This window comes from Prinia subflava, chromosome 6, assembly GCF_021018805.1.
Source record: "Prinia subflava isolate CZ2003 ecotype Zambia chromosome 6, Cam_Psub_1.2, whole genome shotgun sequence".
NCBI classification, from domain to species: Eukaryota; Metazoa; Chordata; class Aves; order Passeriformes; family Cisticolidae; genus Prinia; species Prinia subflava.
Genome location: NC_086252.1, coordinates 35,777,266 through 35,798,329, shown reverse-complemented (window position 1 = coordinate 35,798,329; position 21,064 = coordinate 35,777,266). Strand labels below are relative to the sequence as shown.

Genomic DNA, 21,064 nt, shown 5'->3' with positions numbered 1-21,064 from the left:
TTTTTTATTATTATTTATTGTTAGGGACTCGAAAATGAAACTTCCTCCTCCCTGATAATTAATAATACTAATGAGCTCGGTGCCCGATTGTCCGTCGCTGCCCTCTCTGGTCCCCGCCGGTCGCGCAGGGCCGGGGCGCAGTGGGACGCGGTGTTCTGGGCTGATTTCACATTTGGCAGCTTTCACTGGTGTGGTGGGTCTCTCTTTCTCCGTCTCTCCCCGTCCCTCCCGTAGTTTCTTCCTTTCTCTCCCGGCTGATAGCCGCTTCCCCGCCGCCAGCCTCCCCCTCCCCGCCCGCAGCCCCTCCGTGGCCATCCCGGCCCCACTTCCAACAACTTTCCTCTCGAGGAGCCGGAGGAAGGAAGATATTTGTGTGAACCTGAACCCATGCGCTTATAGCTCAGCTACTTCATTTAAGTGGAGAGGTGGAGGTGGAGGGGGGCTGCAGGAGGAGGGGGACACACACAACAACATCAACAACAACAAAAAACACAAAGACAAGAGAATGTTGATTAGAAACAAATGATCCTGCCCCCCCTTTCCCCTTCCTCTCTCTAGGTTGTGAGTGTGAGTGTGTGTGTGTGCGTGTGTGTGTCTTTTTCTTGTTGTGGTGGAGGCGTCGAGCCATATGGGGGAGTGATAGAGGAATTTTAGTCAGAAACTGTTCGTTATGTTACACTGGCTTTTCCCTTTGTGTTGTCTTTGATCTATTTGCTTGGCTTAGTATTACCAAAAAAAAAATCACACAAAAAAAATTAAAAAAAAAAAAAACCAACTAAAATAATATATTCCGAGCAGCTTCCCAAGGATCCGTTCCTTGTTATCTTTTTTTAAAGTCTCTCCCCCTCCACCACCACCCTTTACTCTTGTGTCTGTCATTATTTAAGGTGGTCCTCACAGAGGAGACCTCCCCTTTCCCTCATCTCTGGGTAATTTAGTAGACATTAAAATTACACGTAATGTTTCCCTCTCCTCTCTTGTGTTTCCTCTGTTCTTTTTATTAAATGTTGGTTATTGATTTTCTAAAATCAATGTCTGTTGTGGGGCTTTTTTTCCCCTTACAAGTATCTAAAGCACGTTGCTGATCAACTGGATAACAAAAGCTTTGTGTCAAGTAGCCTTTTTTCTTATGTTAAACAGTCATTTTTGAGAGAAAAAGAGAATGAGATTTAAAGCAACGCATCCAGAAGTGCTCTTTTGCAGTAAAGAATATTCTGAGTGTTTGAGGGGGTTTTATTCTTCTTCCTCAGCCTCCTTGCTTTTCCAGGCAAGACTATTAGTTTAGCGTGTTAAACCCATCACATGCTCTCTGGTGAGGGATGCATCTACGTGTTTAATATTTTCTCAACATGATTTGAGTCCTAAAAAAAAAACCCCACCACCACCACCCTTACCCACCCCCCCCTCCAAGAAAAAAAAATAAAATTCCTGGATGCCTGTGTTTGCCCAGGACACCAGGACCGTCTCCTGGTAGTGCAGCCAAGTCTTTGGGAGCACGTATGGAGCGGGGTGGCACATTCTGGTTGTTCCCATGCAAAAAGGGTCTTTTCAGGGAGCTGCACTAACTTGGAAAAGCCACCACACTTGGGAGACGAAAGTTTAATTGCGATTTTTAAGGTAACCACTTAAAGATCCTGCAAACTTCAAGTGTGTGTGTGCACCGCTTGTGCGAGGGGCTGAGCTCTCCCTTCAGTGTCTTGTTCTGGCCAAGACACGGGGCGTGTGGCGGGGGGGGGAAGGAAATAATTCTCTACTTTCTGTCTGTCCCCTCTTTCCTCTTTGTGCTCCCTAATTTGTTTCTTTCATTCATTTCTGAGTGAGAACTGCCTTGGTTCTGAGGAGCAGGTACAGCGAGGGTGGGTTTGGTTAGAGCTTTTTTTTTTTTTTTTCTTTTTTTTTTTTTTTTTCATTTTCTCGACAAGCACGTATCCAATGCCTTTCCTGTTGGGAATTGCCTAGGATTTATCTGGACTGAGTGGATTTTTCTTCTTTCCTGGAATCGTGGAAAAGATGTTACTTCTGAGCTTGTGTCTTTGCTGATAACACCAGAAACGGTGATGCTTATCGAACTCGGACAGAAATTCCTTAGAAACGCAGCAGAACCGAAATAAAATTTAAAAGCCATGAGAAAAAAAAAAATAGATGGTCATGAAGGAAGCGAGAGGAGCGTTAGTGAATCCCAGACACATTACAGACGGGGACAAAACAGAATAATCCAACTAATGCCTCAGTGGGCTCCACGCCTGTGTGCGTGTATCTGCGTGTGTGCGGGGATGGGCAAGGCTCGGGGTGAGATAGCGGGGCTGGATAAAATTACAGCGGAGCTAAATAGGGTAGAAAGGAAGCAGGCTCGGGATTTTCCAAGATAACGGGGTTGATGAGAGCTGCTGGAGTGCAGGAGAGGTGTGCGGGAGGGGGGGTGGCTTGAGAGAGACGATGTGGAAATCAGTGAGGGGTGAGCCCCCCGGGGAGGGGGAGGATTGGAAGGAGGGGACCCCGAAAGCGGGGCCGGGGGGGGGGCGGGAGGTGCGGGAGCGGCAGCCCAGGAATGCGGCGGAGCTCCGGGAAGTTCAGTCAGATGATTCCCAGCGCCTGACTCACTTCGCGGCACTTTCACTCGGGAGAGAGAAGTGGCGGCAGAAGAGGAGGAGGAGGAGGAGGAGGAAGAAGAGGAGGAGGGGGTAGCGAGCCCCCTTTCCGCACGGGCGCCCCGCGGAGGCCGCAGCGCCGGTGCGGAGCGGTGCGGAGCGGTGCGGAGCGGGGCCGGGAGCAGCGCTGTCCGGCCGGCAGCCCTGCCCTGCCATGCCTGATGAGCTGCCTCTCTCTCCGTGTTGTTGTGGTTTGGCGTTTGTTGGCTGAGGGGTTTTTCCCCACCTCCTCCCTCCTTTCCGCTCCCCTCCTCGAAAATCCAAAGTGAAATTAAAATCCCCGCGAAGAGGGGAGGGGGGGGAGGGAGGGGGAGGGGGGAAAGTTGTATCTAATTTACCCCAAAGTTTCAGTAAACAGCTCTCTTTGATTCCTTTGCCACCTCGCTTCCAGTTGTAAAGAAAAGGGAGAAAGTTCAATGCTTTCAGGGCGTCTGATCCAAGAGCACAGACCAAACAAGCAGAGACGAGTAGACTTGCTCAGAGCCTTTCCCAAAAAGATACCCACCCACCCTCCTTCCAGGGATGCTGTGGAAGGGGAGAAAAACCTCCTTCACTTCTCACTTGAAAAAGAAGGGAAATTAAAAAAAAAAAAAAAAAAAAAAGAAAAAAGAAAAGAAAGAAAGAAAAAGAAAAAAACAGGCAAGCCTGCCTGCTGCCTTTAGTGAGTGGGAAGTGAGTCTTGTCTTCCCTGCCTGGAGAAGTTTGGAGGCAGCTAGACTGAGGCTGGGGTGTGAGGAGGCAGCTGTTCCTGCGCAGCCCAGGTGGCAGCGGGCAGCGCGGGCACCCGGAGCGCTCCCGGGCCCGGGCAGCTCCCCAGGGCCGGGAATCCGTTGCGAGGAGATTTCCTCCGGGAGCCCTGGCTCTCTGGGTAGCCAGGCAAATGCACTGCTACCACCTCCAGAAAAAGCACCTGGAGATAGGTATTAAAAATTAATGCCATAAATGCGAGTGGCCAGGGCGGAATGATCACCCAGCCACGTTTTCTCGGTGCAGATTCATGTCCAGGCTGAGCTGTGACACGGAGCAGGGGAGGCTGCTTTCTGTGTCAAGTCGGATCTATTTATTTTCTTCCGAGTTTCGAGAAACCCAGCGAATTTGGAGATTAGTGCCTGATTTACTGTTTGCCATTTGTGAACCATTCGGTGCTTACTGGTTTTGCTTATTGCACATGCTTCGCAAGGAAAGTTTTGGGGGAATTTCTAATTGCTGCAAGAAAATGCATTTGATGGCTTGGGAGAGGCATGTTTGAAAAGGAAAAAAAAATGATAAGGAAATCATTACAAGTTAATTATCCATAATTATACATAGCCAACTGCCCAAGGTAGAAGAAATATATGGGAGACTGAGATGCAAGCTCTCAGGACAGGCTGGTAATATTCCCCAAGAAAAATGTGTGTCTCCCTTTAGAGTGGAAAGAAGGGTGTTGATTCTTTTACAGCAGCAGCCCCACATTCATTCCAAGAAATAGGAAATTCTTCGCCTCACAACAGTTTTTGGCATCTGCATTATCCCAGTGCTTTTAAGGTGCATTTTCTCCTCTGTGAAAGAGAACTCTTTGTCCTTTTTTTCTCCAAGACCATGGCTTCCCAAGGTAGACACTATTTTGTGCCTGTCACACAGAAAGGGAGTGCAGGTTTGCAGTGCTCACAGACAATTGATTGTCTGCCCTAATGTGTTTCATTTACATGTTTATAACGTCAATAGTGCTGGGGTGTCCACTGTACCATTCATTCCAGCATTCCCACAAGGGTGCAATTGTCTGAATGGCCAAGTCAGACACCTTTTTGATTGCTCTTTAGTTGTCTTTTTAGAGTATAGAGAAAAAGGAGAGAAATCTGTGGTGCAGAAACACTAGTTGAAAATATTTCAGAATTAAACGTCACCATTAAAGCAGATGTGAGCATTAGACAAACAATATATTTTAACTAAGGTTCTGAGGGTGGAAACAAATTCAGAATAGTGCACTGGTTAGTGCACACAACATCTAGTCCTGTTCCTTAATTTTGGGGGGCTTTTTAAGAATGATCTGTCGTTTTCATTTTCATTTCAGCCCCGTAAATGCAGCCACCTCCTAACTCTTTGTATGCTTAACTGTAATTTGCTATATTTTCCCTACATATTTACATATCTCTGTTTATGCCAACAGCGTCAGCTAACCACTGGGAAACTCTATTGAGAGAATAACTAGGCTGGGAGAAGTAGAGACTTTAAAAAATAGTAAGATCCAAGTATTTCTTCATCAAGTGGATTTTTTTTTTCTGGTGAATAAAACGACCATGCCCAGACTTTTCCTTGCAGCAGTTTAACTTAGAGAGCTGTGCCCCAACTCCTTACGCCTCCGATCACCATCCTCTTGCGCTGCGAGCTTGCAGCAAAGTGTTTCGAGGAGTTTCCAAGTCAATGAAAGCTCACTTTTGAAGGTGTGCTGTGCTGTTTGGATCGGCCACCCTGTCCTTGATCACCCGGGGTGGCTTCTGAGGGAGGCAGGAAACGCTTGCTGGTGGTTGGGAGCAGAATAAATGAGCCACGCAGCTTGTTGGGACCCATGGAGAGGTGCGTGTGAACCTCTGCCTGCACCTATGCGTGGTGTGCTCCGCAGAGGGAAATGGGATGTTAGAGGTGCGCTTAAACATCACCGCCCACATTTCAGGTTAGATTCATTTCCCCCTGAAAAGGATGCTGATCCCAGCAGCTACAATTAATGCAAGTCGACCTGCCCCATCCGTGATCATAAGGGCAAAGAGCACTGAGTGCTGGAGTTTCTGCTCTGGTGGTAAAGAGAGGGAAAACTTTTTTTTTTTTTTTCTTCTCGATATAATTTTCGTGGTAATTTTTTTTTAAAAAAATGCCTGTTTGTGGAGATTTTTTTTCCTTTTTTTCTCTTTTTTTTTTTTTTTTTTTTTTTTTTTTTTTTTTTTTTTTTGTGCCTAACAGGGAAGACACAGTAGATGCACCGTTAGCTGAACCCCTGACACGGCGGTCTTTTGAATGCCTTAGGTATGATTTCACTTTCGCTCACATCAATGCTGACCTGAATGCCTTTCATATCTGATCCGCTGTGTCTCTCCCAGTAAACATCCCCTGAGGGGAGAACAAAGAAAGGAGCTCTTCTTCTTCTTAATCACAATTCAGCCCATTCACCGCCGGCAGGCTACATTTGCATTCTGCAACAGAAAGCCAAGATGAAAAGAAAAAAAAAAAAAAAAAAGAAAAAAAAGAAAAAAAAAAAAGAGAGTGAGAAGAAGGGGGGAAAAAGCAGAAGGGTGGAGGCTGAGTAAAATAACTTAGGTGTTTGTAGCTGTTTGTTGGGCTTCCCCTAGTTACAAGCCTTATATAGATCCTGCTCTACCCAGCCTTGGCTCTTCTGACAGGCAGATAGTGTTACAAGATGGCATGCCTGTACTATTCATGGCCACTCGCTCTAACACTTGAGGTAGAAAGTGTCAGAGAGGGATCAAATTCTACTCTGAGAAGTCTGTTATAGTTAGGGTCAGGTGTGTGTACTCTCAGCTCTTGACTGCTGCCTATTATTTTGTTTTAATTACTATTATTGTTTACTCGCCATGACCTTGGGGACTGGGGTGAAGCAGATTTGGCGGGGCGAAATCGCCCTTTCCCCAGTTCCCCAGTTGAGATGTAATTTTTTTATTCCTATTTTTTTTGTCCCCCCATTTGTGTGAAGTGTTGGGCCGGGTGTCGCTGCAGCCGGCCGGGCCGGGGGCCGCGGCAGTGGCGGTGGCGGTGGCGGTGGCAGTGGCGGGGGTGTCCCCGGGCTGGCGGCCGGCCCGGGCTGCCCCGACCCGGCGGGGAAAAGCAGCGACTCAGCGAATCCTCGGCGGCACCAGAAAATGCACACGGAGGAGGAGGAGGAGGTGGAGGAGAAGGAGGAGGAGGAGGAAGGCGAGATTTGTGGAAGTTTCTGTAGCCGGGCTCCCTCGTGGGGTTTTGTAGTCAGGTCCATGTGCATTTTCCGGCTGTGCCCCCATCCCTCTGTGTGTGTGTCCCCCCACCCCATATCTGCCTGTTTGTTTGTTTCTCAGAAGCTCTTCTGTGCTTTTAATCAGACAGTTTTCTAGAAAAATATTGAGGTCTTTGGTCGTAGCCACTTTTTTCTCACCAAGAGAAGGTTTATTTATAACTGGATCCTGCTTACTGAGAAGTATTTAAGCCCTTTCAGGCAGAGCTGTCAAAATTTCCTGTGTTGTTTGCCTCTATTTGCAACATGTAAAAAGTAATATGCAGTTGCTGGTGTTGGAATAACCGGGGTAGTGCAGAAATCTCAAGTGACAAGTTTTCAACTACACTATCTCCTGCCGACCAAACTGTCATTTTTATTTTTTTTTTCCAGAAACCACTTTTAAGATCCTAACAGGTTTTTTTTTTCCCCCCATCAGCAAATAGATTAAACGTGCTAAAGCAACTTCGAGAGGGAAGAACAGTTTGAACAATGAGAAACGGGAGGGATGTCTTATTTTCCTGTAGCTGCTATGGCAGATTTCACTCATAAGGAGCACACTAACCGAGATGTTACCAGTTGAACAGAGGCATGTGACACAGATTCCTGATTTTTTCCCAGAAGATTTACAGAATTTACAAAAAGAGATTATCTCTACACCTTCCACCCTCCTAACCACCCCCATGACCCAAGCAATGGAGGATTTAGGCAGATTTACTTCAGTAAACACCTTTGGACACTTGGGGAAAAGTAGGAGTCTGTTTGCAAAAGCAGGCTTTTGTTAAGTGAGGTGCTGGATAATGCTTTACCAAGCAGCTGTGATATTAACCTACCCAGTAATGCTGGAAAGAGCCTTAACTCCTTCTGCACTCCGGGGCCCTGCCCGGCCCAGGCCCTGCAGGTGCTGGCCCTGGAGTGGGGGCACCGGGGAGTTTGGGGGGGACAGGACAGGCGAGGAGGTGGCACTGCTGAAGCCACAGCAGCCTGACACATCTTTGACTTGGTGGCAGCTGAAGCTTTCGGGATCAATCCATCAGAGAGGAGGGCTGGGGAGAGCTGGGGGCATGGGCAGGAGAGGGCTGCCCCAGCAGTGAGGGTTTACCTGTGCGTGTGCCCGCACGCAGGCACGCTCTGCACCTGCCCCTCAATGTAACATCACCCAAACCCTCTCTAGGAACGTTCCCGAGCGCTGCTGAGGCAGGAAGGTCAATCTAGGATTCGCATTCGAGCAGCAGAATAGCTGAGGAGTTCCGCCGGCAAACCTGTACGAGTGGCTCCCCGAGAGCTCCCAGGCTCCAAGGAAAGCCAACAGCTTTCTGGGGGTTTCTCATTCCCAAAAGTGAACTTTTTTTTTCACTGTTTTCTGCTCTTTTCAGAGCTGTTAGAAGCAGAAGCTAATAAGTTATTTATTTTTGCTGGGCAGAAGAATAACTTTCCAGGTGTTTCTTTTTTTAGCTGGAATAAGATTGCCTCATTTGAGGATTTTTGTTGTCAAGGGTTCTTTTCCCTTTTTTTTTTTCTTTCTTTTTTTTTTTTTTTTTTTAAGTGTAGGTGTCAATGCTAGAGCAGCCACGAATGTGTGAGAAAGCAAAGGGTATGAGACATGACAGAATTAAAGGTGTTTGCTATGTTGTTACCCGTGTGTCAAGCTGCAAGCTCCCTTTGTCACAGCCTCCTGGAGATTTGATAGTGCGGATCCGCTTCCCTTCCAAGTGATACAGCAGTTTCTGGCTGGGGGGTTTGATGGTGGCGTGGTTGTTGCTGCTGCATTTGCCTCCCCAAGTGCTTTTAAACACCTCCACATCGCACACAGCCCATTACTCCCACGTTACACAAGGGTGCTGTGCTCTCGAGCACCAGGACAGCAGCCATAGCATTACAGGCTCTGGCATGGAGCGTCGTTTGGCAGGAATGTCATCTGCCAAATCATCCCATAATTACGTTTTATGTTATTTGTATGAATGACCAAGCATGCAGTATTCCTTTTGAAATCAAAGGAAGGCTTAAAATGCGTTTTTGAATACTTTCAGACCATGGTCAGGTCACAGTTTGGGAGTTGAATTAAACTGATCTCATTTGTGATCTAATTGAGGTTGGCAACAACCTTAGCAGTAGCAATAACATACAAATACAAATCAAAGAGCAGAATTCAGCAAATCAGATCTTTTGCTTGAATCCTGCCTGGGAGTTATTCTCCGACTGCCAACAGAGAAGTTAAACTTTGTCCTGCTTCTCAGCGGCAGTGCGAGCCTTGCATATTTTTCGGGTCTGACAGGAAAGTTGGGTCGGAGGGATGGGGACACAAAGGCGAGAAGGGAGCTGGTGCCTCCTCGGACAGGAGTGAGGCACAGCGACTCGTCACGTATGTTTCTGGAGAGCCCAGTGGCAGAAGGCGCAGGAGGCGTAACGGGGGAACGTGGTTAGGAAGGGCTAGGAAGAGGAATAGGTCGCTGCAAACAGATTATTCCAAGCGGAAAGTCGAGGCAGCTCCCTTATCTTTACATCTATCGCTGCGGATTCCAGGAATGTAATTACCAGCGTGGTTGCGAATTGTTGACAAATTTCCCCGGCTCTGTCGGGAGCGGCTGTTGCGAGCGGCGGGGCCGCAGCCGCGGCCGGGCCGGCGGCGGCCCCGACGTGCGGGCGCTGTGCGGGCAGCGGCGCCCGGGGCGGCCCCGGGGCGGAGCGGGGAGGCTCCCCCAGGGCAGGGCATCCCCGGCGGGCGCCCGGCTCGGAGTGCCCCCCCTGCCCCGAGCCGGGATGCTTCGGGTCACATCCCCCGGGACCCCCCTCCTGCGGAGCCGCCCGGGGACCCCCGCGCCCGCCCCGCAGGTGGGCGGCTCGGCAGGGCACAGACCGAGAGCCGCCGCCCCAGGGAGCATCCCCCCCTCCTCCCCTGCTCCCCCTGGCAGCGCGGTGCGGAGTGGAGCGGAGAGGAGCGGAGAGGAGCGGAGAGGAGCGGTGCGAGCTGCAGGCGCGCCCGCCGGGGCGCCGCGCTGGGGCGGGGGCGTGCAGAGCCGCCCGGGCCCCCCCGCTCCGGCCCCGGGGCAGAGGTGTGAACCGCCTCTGCGGGGCGGGGGACGGGGCACACACCCCCGCGGTGCCGGCGCTGCCGAGAGAAGCGCTCCGGGCCGAGGTGCGAACCCCTCCCGGGATGCCGCTCCCGGGATGCCGGGCCCCCCTCGCCCCGGCAGGGCTCCCGCGGCGGCGCAGCCCCGAACTTCGTTCCCAGGAGGGAGGGGAAGCGGCTCGGCGCTGCCTGCGCTCCTCCCGGCTCTGGGGTTTCAAGTGTGTCCTCAACTCCCCCCCTCCCCACCCCTCCCCTCCTCCGGGTCATTATTTTCTTTGACTAAAACCTGTTTACTCGCCTCTTTGTTTTTTGACGTTAAACGAGTTTCCATCTCCTACTCCTGCGGATCTCTAAGAAATAGATAAACCATTATATTTCCCCCTTCCCCCCTCCCGCTCGTATTTTAAAGCAGCGATCCTGACAGCAGTACTATTATTGCACTTTATGTTTTAGTGGATGTTTGCTGTTGCTAGTTACAGCAACACTTATCATAAGACAGCAAGAAAAGAGTAGTCCCTGGTAATTAAAGTAATGAAATATTCATTTACTCTACCTTTTCAGTAGTCTCACAAATTAGGCTGCTACATTTAATGCCTGCACTGCCTCTGTTTTTATTATAATGGCAGCTTTCGCATCTGCAATTAGGACTAATTCTGACAGTTACAATTTCTGAGGGATGGTAAACAGTGAACGAGATGTGCAGCAGTGGTATTACACGTGAAAAGCCCTTGTCTCTTTAACCTTGTTGTTTTTTTTTCTCGCAGAGGTTACCTTTTCCCGATGGTGCAAAATCGACTTGACATAACTGTTCATCAGTTTCAGGGTTTTCCCTGGAGGTATTTGCATCAAATCAGCCCAGTCAAGCTTCAAGTTGAAATTGGCAGCCCAGAAAGTGACAGGGTAGGGACTGGGAAAGAGACAGCTAAAGTGCAGGCAGCGAGCTGACAGCAGCGGCGGGCAGGCAGGGGGAGAGGGCTCAGCACCCGGGGCTGCCGCCCCCCGCTCCCCCGGGCCCCCCCGGTCAACCCCGGGCCCCCCAGTCCCACCCTGAGCCGAGCGCTGCGAGCCCGCCCCGGTGCCGCGGGGAGGCCGGGCTGGGGAGGGGGGGTGTGCCAAAACCCCCATAAACTGGGGGAGAAAAAAAAAAAAAGTGTTGGGAAAAAGAGAGAAGTGCCGAGCTGAAGTTGCTGGCGCTGACAAGCTTGTTTTGCTGTGGTTCTTTACGGAGGGATGTTTTGCACCAGGACTGTTAAGAGAAGTGACGGAGAAGGTTGTTAATACCAATGAAAACATATTTTGATCAGCTAAAAAAAAAAAAAAGGCAAAAACAAAACCAACCCAGGGAGACGTTCATCTGCAAAGATAATTGCATTAGAATCAAAACAAACATTTCCTTGAATGTGTTATTTCATTTATCCTCTGTCATGGGGAGGAGGGGGTTTCCAAGCAGGACAAGGTGAAAATTAATTTTTAATAGATTTTTTTTGACAAATTTGGATCGCTCCCTGTGACACCCCTCCCGCCCTGAAAGAATTTTACTTATTTGCAAATAATTCCAAATCTGATGTAGCGTGGAAGGGAGCAGCACACCAAGGAACAGGCAACACCTCCAAGACCCATTCCCTCCTTAGAGGTGAAAAAGAGCAAAACTACGTTACTTTCCTAAGGAAGAAAGCTGACAATATATATCTTTTTCCTCCCTAAATATATATCTGTAGTCTTTACCAGATGATTAAAAATCCCTCTCACTCTTCCTACCAGACTTGTGCTAAAGTAAGCCTTGCTTTCAAACAGTTTTTCAGCTGTGTGTGTGACAGGCATTGGCTGATCTGCTGATGCCCATTCGACAGGCACTGTTGAGCTAAAGTGGTGTGACGGCACAGTTTTGTTAAGCTGTGAACAAAGGGCTGGAGATGCCTCGCTGGCATCATCCATGTGCATATTGGCCTTGTCACAGTTTTGCTTGATTTAATGCTCTGTTTATTCCTAGATATTAGAACTTAAATTCCAAACAATATGTTTTCGTATACTACACACAAACTTTATTTTAAAAGCTCTTGCTCCCGAGAACCACGGATTCGTTTGTCTGCCCGACATCCGTGCGGCAAACACTTCAAACGTAGCTCCCAGAAAAATAGGTGGCCGGTAGCCTCTTAACTGTTATCCAGTTAAAAAATGGGATTTCAGTTTTAAAAAGTCTTAGAAGGGTAAAAGATTTATTTCTTCTTTGATCATTTGTTGAGAGTTGTTATTTATTTCAACAGTGGATTTTCTTATAAGCTCCTAAGGAGAGGTTACCCCGTGTGCAGGCAGGGCGCGGGATGGACTTTTCCAGTGCCATATCATCCCAGCAGTGTTGCTGGGATAAAAGCAGTGTCTTGCAAGTACCTGTAAGCACAGTCAGGGGACTATTGACAGGCAGAAAGACAGCTGGGTTAGTGGAAGGGAGCAGGAAACCGGATTAAGATTAGAATATCTATCTCTATGTTCATTAGGTGGCCACAACTTTGTATCTCAGCAGTTCATCAAGAGAAATTGTGAGCATGTGGAGCTATATTTAGGCTTGGTTCTCTCCTCTTAGAGATGCGGCAGGCTTTATCTGGAGAAAGTTTTGGGTTTTTTCTCCCCTTCTTGGTCGCCTCTTTAAACTCCCTTCAGGTTTGCTGCAAGTGTTTGCTAAGAGATTAGTTAGGCAGCTTCCATGGCAGAGGTAGCCCTGGGAAGCAGCTTGTTGCTGGGAGGAATGCTCAGTAGGTCAGTGCGTGAAGATAGAGGGAGCTGCCCAAGTGAGGCCAGGGATCAGGTATTTTCCTCTTTGTCTCCTACCAGAGACAAAGTGCTTATGGAAAGGTTTGTGGTGAGACATCAAATCCCAGCAGGAGCACAGATGTTCCCACTTTTACAGGCTTACCAATGAACATTTCAGCTTAAACAAGTTTATGGAATAAAAGATTTATTTCTTTTTCCTTAGTAGATGCCGCATCTTACTTGGACTGTGCAAAGATTTTATCACTCCAGCCACTCAGGGTCCTTTGGTCCAGGGCATGGGGCTTTACTCGAGGGCTGTGAGTAGGAGAGAGGGAAAGAGGGGGCGGAGGGAGCGCTCAGCAAAATGAAAGTATTCCTTCCCCAAGCAGTGCAGTCTAGAGCCTAAATCTGAAATTGAATCTGCTGAGCAAAACCTGTACAATTTTTCTACCTGCCCTCAGTCTGCTTCCTTTCAGGGATGACAGTTTTACTAACTGAAATGAATGGGCTCTCTCGCTCGGGTACCTTTCCTCAGTGCGCGCTTACATCGAGCACTTCAAACACAGAGCTGGGTGATATATGTAGGGGGACAGCTTGCACAGAATAAGCTTTAATGGTTAATTTTTGTATAGCTTTATAAATGAAAGGGACTTAAACCTACTAGCAGTATAGATCACAAGACCTTATGTGGTCTATTCTTCTCTAGATGCACAAGAGATTTACGTGCCTAAGTCCCATAAGAGTTAATGGGAGTTACGCATGTAAATCTCTTCCACAGTGAGATAATAGACCCTTTTATGTATGGATAGCTGGATTCTTACAAAAAATCACCTACTGAACAGTAGACTTTATGTCCTGCCCTCTTAACAAATATTTATAAAGCGAGCAGGCCAGCAGATGAGACCAGGAGCCCCCCAAGTTGCCTCCAAATCACAGAGACTCCTGTGCTCCCATGGAGACAGTCCTGGGTGTGCCTCACCCCCGTCCCTCCTTGTCTCAGTGCACTGTGGGTGACATTGCTGGTCTGGTTGGGATGTGGTCTCTCAGAGGTTGTTGTGGTGTCTCACTTCTTGGCAAGTCCTGCTTGGTGGAGGCTTCTTGCTCTGTGGATTGCACAGAAGATTGGGAGGGTGAGAGCTGCCACCTCTATTCTGTAAATGTCAGGGTGCACCTTACCTGCGTCCCTGCCCCTCAATCCACCTCTGCTGGAGGATTTACAGCCCCAAGGTGGGAGATCCCCACCAGACAGTCCCGGGTCGCTGGTAGAGCACAGTGATGGTGGCACTGTGTCCCAAAGCCCAGGTGCTGCTAGTGCTGCACATCTGCTCCCTTCCCGCTCCGGTGCGACCTCGCTCCCTGGGAAAGCCAGCAGGCTTTGCCTCTAACGGGAACGGTCTCGCGCTTCTCCGTGGGGATATATATAAAACTTGGCCGGGCTGTGTCTGCCAGCCATGAGTCAGATGGAGATCTTTTCCCCCTGTAACGTGTAGCTGGAGATAGCCGGTGCCACAGCACACGCGTGTCAGGAGCGATCCCCGCGTTCCGTGAACCGCCGCTCTTTTTGCCATCATTGTTTCTTCCCATCACTCGCCTGCTCCTTCCCGATAGCGATCTGAGGGAGTTGGGCAAGCTGCTGACTTGCCAGCCCTCAGCTCCCAGGCCTGGCAAAGCGCATTCTGAAAAAATAAAAAAAAACCTCTAACCCTTACACTGTGAGACTATCAGATTAAATCCAAGGGTTTCTACCAGCGGCGGGATGGGAAAAGCCCATTGTTTGTTGATTATCGTATCATCGGCCGCGGCTGATACGAGGATGCTCAAGGAAAACACACTTCGGTTACAGTTGATTTTCAGATTCCAAAATGGTGCTGCAAAGTCTGTGCATGCCTAATTATATTTTATGCTAGGCTGTGCAATACAAAATGTATGCTGCAGCAATCAGTGAGTTAACAGTATCAATCAATTTGTAAACAGATGAAGTCACTCATTCCCAAACTGGTTTTCCAAAAACAATTACTAAATTACAATAGAAAAAAATTGTACAGTTACTGTATTTGTGTGCTGTGTTACAATCAACATACCAGGGAAACAAAACAATTTAATGCAGAAAAATCATCATTCATCTATATTATAATTGCTTCTTTTTCACATCTACAGGGCGGTTAATTAAAATTGTGATTAAATGCGGTCGCGCTGCCTAAGATGTCTTGCCCAAAACAGGTGGTACAGAATTTAAAAGTAAAAAAAATGTAATTAGCATTGGAAATTGAGAAATTGCCTGTAAGAATCAGTGTTAATTTCAGTCAGTGATGAGGTAATTTATAAATGAATGCAGTGGAGGCTGTGCAAATGCACAATTGCCTTCCTGCCTATTCTTAGCATTCTCAGCATGCAGGTGAAAATGTTTTCAAAATATTGAGGTAATTTGAAAATCAATTCGTGCATTCCGTATCTTTCTTCCTCCCCAGTCGCAGCAAACGATGAACAAATGCTGCCAGAGATGGCACAATGCATCAGTTCTACACTTTTTGGGGAGTGATATTCCGTGTGTCGTGGCATCAGTTGGAGTTTAACTGCACCAAATGTTTGGCTAAGATCCTTTACAAAGGCCAAAAACGTTGATTGAAGTCCCCGGTAATCCCGAATGTCTTCAGCTCCGGTGTATGTTTAAACAACGTGGTATCAAAAAAAAGTAACAGCAACCTGCAGCGAGTTGAAATAGTGCAGCAGAGATACCACGAAATAAAAGAGATGCTAATACGGCACGGAAATCATAATGATTTCTGGTTTAAAATTAGTACAGCGCACTCGAAAAGCCTCGGTAGTACTGATGCTTTCTGTAGGAACTCTCTTTTTCAACATGCATTTCAAATTTCATCCTGCAACCATGAAAGAATTGTTAACTAGGTTATGCATACAGAGATTTTCCCTGAGATGAACTTTGTTTATCGGCATTTTGGTGCTTTCTCCTGAACTTTCAGCTAGCAAATGAGAAATGCTAATTCCTAACAACAACAAAATAATACGACCTGCAGATACAAAAAGCTGGAGGCAAACCTGACAACAAACAGATATTAAAGATTTAAAATCTTCTTGACAGTCAAAAAAAAAATAATCCAAGGCACACATTGCTGGAACTGACATTTCCATGATTTGAACAGTCCTCGTCGCCCTGCTCAACACCACAGAGAGCCCTGGCTTAGTTGTCCCCCCATCCATTTAAAAATAACTCAGACTTTCGATAAGGTGGATTGCTGGGCTGGAATATGGAAAAGCAGTTGGAGTTTTTGAGCAGGGACTTACAGGTGTTGGTATCAGGTTGCTGTAAAACACGAGCACAGTGGCTTTTGAACAGAACATGCTTTAATTAAAGCAAGCTGGTCTTCCTGAAGAAAGCCTCATCTACCCATGTAATTTAACTATTGGAGCCCTTTCTATTAATTTTTCCTTGACATATAATAACGAACTTTTCTTCTCGCTGACACTTAGTTGTTGTTCTTTTTTTTTTTTTCCTTTTGATAAGCCCTGTGCACTTCAGAGGTGACTTCGGTGCTATTTAATTTCGTCATACAAAAACCCCTGCGAAGGGATCAGGCCCATGAAGGGACAGGGGGAAGGCCACACCGTGCTGGTCCGTGCTGGACTGCTGGGATGCTGCTAGGAGGCTGCAGCCAGGCCGGGCAGAGGATGAGGGTGGAGATGTGGTGGGATGTTCTCCCGGCCCCAGCCCCGCGCTGGCCGAGCTGGGGAAGGGGAGTGCAGCATCAAATGCTCTCCAGCAGGTCAATTAACCTCACCGTGCTCATTTTCCCCGTCTATGAGATAGGGAAACACTGCTGAACTACTTCACAGGGCTTTTGCAGAGCTAAATGTCTCCAAAGCACTCTGCCATTCTGTGGGACTGAGGGAGAGAAAGTATCATCCGTTGTTTCGTCAGAGGGTGAGCGGATGCCAAGGAATTTGTCTGAGAAAATTACAAATGTATGTTCCTAATAACCAGAATCTCAGAGTTTATTATACAACTGGTTATTTTAATTTAGAGGATGATATTGCTTTTAGCTGCCCCCCCCCCCCTCCCAGTTTTCTGCCACTGAATATAAAGATGCGAAGGGTAATCACTGAAGCAATGATGATTATTGACTGAAAGGTATTTTACAGTGTGAGCTCTGTTATGTGGAGCTCAGCAAGCAGCTGCACTGGTGCATTTGAGCTCCTTATTTTGGTACAGGGGCTCTAAAAATACACCAAAATCCCAGTGGACTGGCATAGGTGCAAATCCTGACCCGACTGCAGTTGATGGGGATACCTGGGTGACTCTGGGGGGACACGGAACAGCAAAGTAGGGTTTGATGCCCATGGCTGGTTGTAGTGGAAAACTGCAGGGTCAAGCTGGTTTGGAAATTCAGGCTCATCCATCCAAGCCTAAGTTTGGGCTTTTTCTTTTCTGTCTTACGTGAACTCAAAGGAAAGCAGGAGCTCAGGTACTGCTCTGCTGTCATACGCCAGTCCTCAACCCCAGCCACATCTTTGGAGTTTTCTGGGCCTGTTCCCATGAGGAAAGACCAAATGCCATGAGAAACATGAGCAGGATTTGGCCCCAAACAGGCAGTGCTTACTACTGGATAAACTGAGCCATGGCCATTGTAGTGGTGGGGAAGTGCAGTGAAGGAAAAGTAGCTTCGCAGATTCCTAAAATAGAAAGGAAATGTAAATATTTCTGCTTTGCATGTCAGATTTCAATCACTTCTCAAAACAACTGAGCTTCTTGATTTAATTAATTATGGCTTCTTCTTTTTTTTTTTTGTGTATGTGTGTGTGTGTGTGCGTGTGTGTGTGTGTGTCTTCGGAAAGAGCCAAATGAAAATATCCTCTTTGTTTCCCCCTTGGAACTACTGGAGCTTTCCTCGAGTTTTAACTCTTCCTCCACCCCAACACCCCCAGCCTTCATTTTTTTATGCTCCTCTTATCACTGCTGTCCCATGGCAAGCCCCAAAGCCTGGAACATTTTGTAACGACTATGTGACAAATTGTTGGGCTTTTATTCACGTTGGACATCTTTTGCCAGGACTGCTTGTTGTTTTTTCTGTTTGGCTGTGTCATGGGACCAAAGGTGGCTGCTTTTGTGCAGCATGTCAAATCTGGTTAACATGGAGCCATTTATCTTTAAAACCCACTCTTGCACAATGGCAGGGGTGTATTGGGACACTTGTATGGGCTCCAAGCATCAAACATTATATATATATATATATATATATATATATATATATGTATATATACACTACAATTTTTTTCAACGCCATCTTCTCTACATGTGTGGATGCACCTCGGGCTGAGGCACTGCAGTGAGCAGGTCATGCAGCAGACAGGATGTTTCATAATTTTGGGAACCTTTTAGAGACAAATTGTACAGGGCAAGTGTAGTGTAACTGAACTGCTGGTTGCCCAGTGAAGTGTAGAAAATCAGATACAGCACAGCCTGAAAGAATGAAACAAGAATTCATATCTATGTATGTACACGGTACTTTATAAACAATTCATATGCAGAGAAAACCACATTTATTCTCTTTTTCTCTGCTTATATTTGAGGATTGAGCATGGGGTGTGTGTGTATAAATGTGTTTCTGTGCGTGGTATATATTCATACAAATAATATGCCACAGGATATGGGAATAGTCGTATGTGTGATGCATTTATATGCATAAGTGGTAGGTTTGCAGGTTAATGCCTGCTTGACTCTCTGTGTGTGTGTGTAAATGATGGAAAGGTGCTCAGCACGATGAAAAGATGAATTATCCTAGAAATAAAATAAAATAAAAAAGCCCCAAACTTCCACAGCAAAGTTTGCCGTGGGTGTTTTTCTATTATTTAAGTCAGGCAGAAACACTTCTGATGAACATGATTTCCTTATAGATATGGCAGTAATTATCAAATAAAGAAGCTGAAAAAGAAATGGGAAAGTTTGATTCACCAGGAAAATGAGGGCTGGCTGCTAAGTCTTGGTGCCTTTTTGCAGTTGCAGCATTTGAGATAGCGGGACTCAATGTTTTTTTAATGATTTGCTGTGTTGTGTAATAATTATACATATAGTGCAGTGAGGTTACTTGGAGAAACACCACACTATGTATGGGGGTTTTTTTTGAGTAAAGGACCCAGGAGATTGCTTTTCACTTTGAAAACAATCCCTAATATCAGGAAAATGCTCTGTTTGTTTATGCGTACATAATGCAAGTTTGTCCGCCTGGGAACTGCAGCAAATGGGAGAAGTATGCATGGATTTCACAGGTAACAGGATTACGTGGGCACATAATTGATCCATTTGGAGAAAAAAATGACAGTGCTCTAAAGATGCCTAGGCTTTGGAGATGGAGTTTATGAAACAGGCATTTGTAAATTCAAAGGAATCAATATGTCAATTTTATTACATCTCAGGACCAGCTGGGCATTAAAGGAGCAGTAGCTTTTTTAAAATTGCAGCTGCGTATTCTTGCATTGTGTACCTTTCTTAAAAGGCTTTGAATTTCAGAAAATGTACTTTTAGCAGCGCTTTGCACCTTTTCAGTGACTGGTCTGCATGGACAAAAAAAAAAAAAAAGACACAAAACATTATATTGTGTTAGTTTTCCTCTTAAGCCTCGATTGGTAAAAACTGCCAGGCTTCAATTATACCGTGCAAAATTCTTACTAATAGATATACACATGGAAGGAGGCAAATGCCTGTTCCTATCCCAGAGGTTAAAAAAAAAATTGAGGTTTTACATTGAGGGCTCAGCACATGTTGCAGGGGCATCATTATAACATGAGACACCTGAAAGCATCCATTAAATACTGCACGTGAAATATGGTCTGAATCATTGTAAAACGATATCTTCTCTTCCTTCTCCATAGAGTTTAAACCCCCAGATGATTAAATTTAGTGAAAAGCTCAGAGTTTTTTTACAGAGGACTGCAGTCTTCAGCTGTCCAGATTTGGAAATGTAACTTTTCACACAAATTTGCAATGTGCAGCATGGAGGGAGAAGTTGAATGGAATTTGGGTTGCAGCGGTGGTTGGTGCCTGTACGCTCTCAGGGCCACCCCAAAGAGGCTCTAAATCCCAAAGATGCATTTTCAAAGGATTAATAGTTTTGCCTTTGGAGAGCAGGTTATCCAAGGAACAATTGTGGCTTTCCAATATATGTTGCACACTCCTCTACCTGAAAGGCATTTGAGCTGTGTTGATAAAATCCACGCATGACTCAAGCTTTCAGTAGATACCGTGTCATCTTATCTCCTCTGTTTGCTGGCAATGTTGTTGTGACCCTGATGGCTACTCTGCAACTCCAAACTGAATATTAACAGTGACAAAACAATAACTGATTTGGGGTACCAGTCTCTGGACAACTCTAGTGCTTCCACACACCTGAAAAACACTGAAAAATGTTAGAGTCTTCAAGTCCAAAGAAAGAGGTACTTGGGATTAGGAACCACTGCTACCTGAGACTTCTCTGCCTTCTCAGTTTCTCCTTTATCGTGACCCTCTCCTATCTTCTATAATATTCCTCCATCTCCTTTTGCACAGTTCCTTTTTGTTTGAGCTTACACTTTTCAGGCCAGCCTGTCTATAGACAAGGTCTCTCTCTGTTGCTCCAACCTGCACAGTAACTCTACTTTTTCTTGCTTGAGGATCTCTGCTTTCCACAAGGTATGGTTACAGTCTTTCTCCGGTGATCTGCTAACATTTAACCATTTGATGTTAACTAAATTATGGGGGATCATACCATAAATGAGCTTATTATCATCAGAGAATCATAGGATTATCAGATGATTTGGGTTAAAAGGGACCACAAAGATCATCTAGTTGTAATGAACGTGTAAAGTAGGTGGAGTATTATATATAGTTCTATTCTACTATAGTTTCATTTTCCCTCAACAGAAGTCTGAAGTGAATATGAATGAGTTAAAAGTCAAGTTTTCCCTGAAAGAGTATGGAAAAGTAGACACAAACAATACCAGCTAGATAAGCTGTGTTTTGTGGTCATAGACTTAGCATGAATTAAAACTTCATTGTGAATGAAGGACCTTTAAAACATTTTTTTAAAAATATGCATGTACTAAAGAAGACATGGAAAAAGAGGTTCACAGTGTTTTCATAGAAAGTTTTGGCATCATAGGAAATACAGATGATCATCCACCAAGCAATGATTCTCAGAATGGATGTGAATACACAGAAATTGAGTGGATGGAAACTATATAATCTCCCTAGATAGGAGTTTATGAAACTTTAGAAGTAAGATTTCCTTTCAGTGTAGCTTTGCCTGCACGCTTGAGTGCAAAAGGTGAGATGTTGGACAGGGCTTGGAGCAACCTGATCTAGTGGAAGGTGTCCCTGTCCATGGCAGGAGGTTTGAACTGGATGACCCTAGAGGTCTCTTCCAATCCAAACCATTGCATGATTCTATGTACATACCTGGTTCATCTCAGCCCTCCACCAGTGAGGTGTTCACACAAGCCTTAGTTGTAACTGCTCTAAATTCACATTTTCTAAGCCTCTCTGCAATCTTTACTCAAAAGATGTCATCCCTTTCCATGCTCGCTAGAGGAGAGCAAACAAAGGTAGGAGGAGTTGAAGGGACTTGGTCAAGGTGTCCCAGCTGGAAGCAGCTG

General features: G+C 46.3%; 1 protein-coding gene across 2 annotated transcripts in view; it reads left to right on the top strand.

Moving 5' to 3' along the window:
• Window positions 1-21,064, top strand: part of ZEB2 (zinc finger E-box binding homeobox 2) — a 113,026-nt gene that overhangs the window by 3,797 nt on the left and 88,165 nt on the right. The gene's annotated exons all lie outside the window — the stretch shown is intronic.